General features: G+C 53.0%; 1 non-coding gene across 1 annotated transcript; it reads right to left on the bottom strand.

The window, feature by feature from the left end:
* Positions 1-1,495: 1,495 nt before the first annotated feature.
* Positions 1,496-1,657, bottom strand: LOC144116874 (U1 spliceosomal RNA). Its single transcript, XR_013311990.1, has one exon. It is a non-coding gene; the product is annotated as a U1 spliceosomal RNA (small nuclear RNA).
* Positions 1,658-2,853: the final 1,196 nt, after the last annotated feature.

Below are 2,853 nucleotides of genomic sequence, written 5' to 3' on the forward strand. Positions count from 1 at the left end.
TATGCTGGCGAAAGCACATGTGAAGGCATGCCATGCTAGGCGTCCCACCATCTTGCGTCAGTGAAGATAGCGCTTGTTGTGCCATTTCTTACACCAAGCTAAAAATCCCTCCGTCGAAAAGCCTGCTACTGAACATAATGCAGCCACACGCACAAATATGTAATTCAAGGTTTGGTGAATCAATCTAATGTAAAGTCAGTTGTCATAAATAATTCGCAAGGAACCGCAGGGGTGGAATGCGCAAAGGGGATGCATTCATGTGCTGTGGCGCATTGCGTGATGATCTGCTGTCTTGTGAAATACGAGCCCACCCGCTGCGGTGGTTCAGTAGGCTACCGAGGACGGTTGCTGCGCATGAGCTAGCAGGATCGCACCCTGGTGGTGGTGGTAGTGGTTTTTTATTAAAAAATAGTAAAAAGGAAGGAAAATACGGGGCCGCCTAGCGGAGCAGGAAGCGCCCGGGCGCCCCTCCAGCTGCACTCGTTTTTTGTGTCTCAAGAGCGAGCCGTCCAGATCAATGACTGCTGCTGTCGAGGGCGTTGGCAGCGGGCCAGCAGCGCAACCTAGCAACCACAGCAGCCATGGCTAGCTTGCCACCTAGCTAGCTATTCACCAGTAATGGCGAAAGAGACGCCGAGAAAACCGTCGGTGATCAAGAGAAAACAGGGACGTGGCGCGCAGCCGGTGCTCCCTTTCCTTCAGGTGCTTCAGTATCGATGGCAGATGCCGGGGCTAGCAAAAATCTATTCCTTCCTTTTTACTATTATTTTTAATAAAACCACTACCACCACCACCACCACCTCCTTTCTTCCTCTCTTCTTACGAGCCACTCGTTCTCTCATTGCACACCACAGTGCTCGCGAAGCCCCGTCGACTCCCGCTGTAACCTTCTGTCGGTGGGCGCAAGTCCGAGGTCCTGCCACAGCTGGACAATGCTCATGATCACATTTTCGGTACTTCCGTTTGCTCTCTACTTCACCCACCCCGACCGACTGATCTCCTTGTGCCCTCTCGGCATATGCCTGCTTCGACAGGATTCACAGCTGGTCGATTTTGTTGTGTTGTAGTTAGAGGCTGCTACAAGGCAAAAGTGGGACGAGGCAGGAAACGGAGCGTGCAATGCTTCACTCGTGTTTGTTTGTTTGTTTCTTTGTTTTACACCTTCCTTCACGCGAAGGCTACGCTAATGGGGTGCGAACGTCGCGAATTTGGCGTCGGTAGAAGTGTGTAACAATAACAAAAGTAAACGAGCAGACACTTGTCGACACCAACTGCGGAGAAAATGCCGAAAAGGTGACTATATAGGCTTTGCAGAACTTGGTAACGCGTTTTGTGTCCATCTTTGAACCAGTATTTCCAGGCATCCCCAGCAGGGAATCCCATTCATGGCGCCGATGTCCCGCTCCGTCGGCAGAGGGAGATTTTTACGACTCGCAATGAATACCTACACGGAAATAACTTCTGCGTTACTGTCTCTTTTTTGATTTTGTCATGGCAGGGGCTGGCGCGGACGCCGAGCCCCACTACCAAAAATTAAGTGTCCCATCTGCCCCAGTTAGGGGTAGTGGCGCGCTTCAGCCAACCGAAGTGCAATGGAAGGCCTCGGCACGGGGCCCCGACCTTCATGATCGCCGGTGACCCGACACCAGGTAAGTATGCTGGCGAAAGCACATGTGAAGGCATGCCATGCTAGGTGTCCCACCATCTTGCGTCAGTGAAGATAGCGCTTGTTGTGCCATTTCTTACACCAAGCTAAAAATCCCTCCACCGAAAATCCTGCTACTGAACATAATGCAACCACACGCACAAATGCGTGCGTGTTTCAAAGGACACGTTGTGTGGGCTGGAAGAGAAGGGTGCAGCAGTGGCGGCGCGCTTTGCCAGTGTTTGCTATCTCAAACTCTCGCCATGCGCACCCTTGCAAAATGCAGCGCGGTCAACGGTGAATCGTGGTTCGCCGTTACACTAGTTTCCCTTGAGGGCGCCGCTCCTGCATTTAGGGCTAATCTCAGAATGGCGGTTTGGACGAGTGGATGCACAATAGTGATGGGAGAAAAACGGAGTTTTATTTTTGTTTATTGCTCCCAAGTGCTACGCGCCCTGTGTTCCCAAAACGGTGACCACAGGGTCCCCACGATACACGCAACAGGCGTGGGGCGCCACCACTCCTGCCCGTCGCTCGAAAAGGCGCCCCAGGCGGCGGCCGAGTCTCGCAGCGAAAATCGGCAACTGTGGTGCGAAACAGTAACGTAGCACGCTCAGGGCACGCACAGCGACCAGCTATCTCGAACCCAGGGACCAACGGCAGGTGTGGCTCGAGCGCTGTATAGAAAGGTGTGGACATCTGTATAGGACGGCAGACCGCATATACACAAGCACAAAACACGCACGACTATAACTGAACTGAGACAGCTCGATACATATCCGAAGACTCTGACAGTATCAGCGCGAGGTTCGCTGACGTGGAGGCAAGAAAGGCCGCCAGCTAGGGCCGTTTTCCGACAATGCAGTCGGCAGCTAGGTGTCAGTCGCGAATCGCCTGGCTCTCTGGTGGCATCGCTCATGACGCAAACAAACGCGCAGGGCTCTGAAAGCGCTTCCCGCGCATAACCCTGTAACCCCTTTAGGGCAGCTCAAGCCCCCGGAGGCGTCTTGTTCAAAACCAAACAGGGTGATGACCCAAAATATAGAATTTTGCAGATTACCACGTCATGTGTGGGCAGAAAAGTAAACTTCTAACGCCATTGGTTGACACCGAAGCGCTGAAGTATGTGAAATTGCTCGCACATAGGGGGCGCATGCGCGGCTGTAAGCTCCCCAGTTAAGTACGGCCTGATATTTTGTTTCGGGGCG

This window comes from Amblyomma americanum, chromosome 1 (genome assembly GCF_052857255.1).
Source record: "Amblyomma americanum isolate KBUSLIRL-KWMA chromosome 1, ASM5285725v1, whole genome shotgun sequence".
NCBI lineage: Eukaryota > Metazoa > Arthropoda > Arachnida > Ixodida > Ixodidae > Amblyomma > Amblyomma americanum.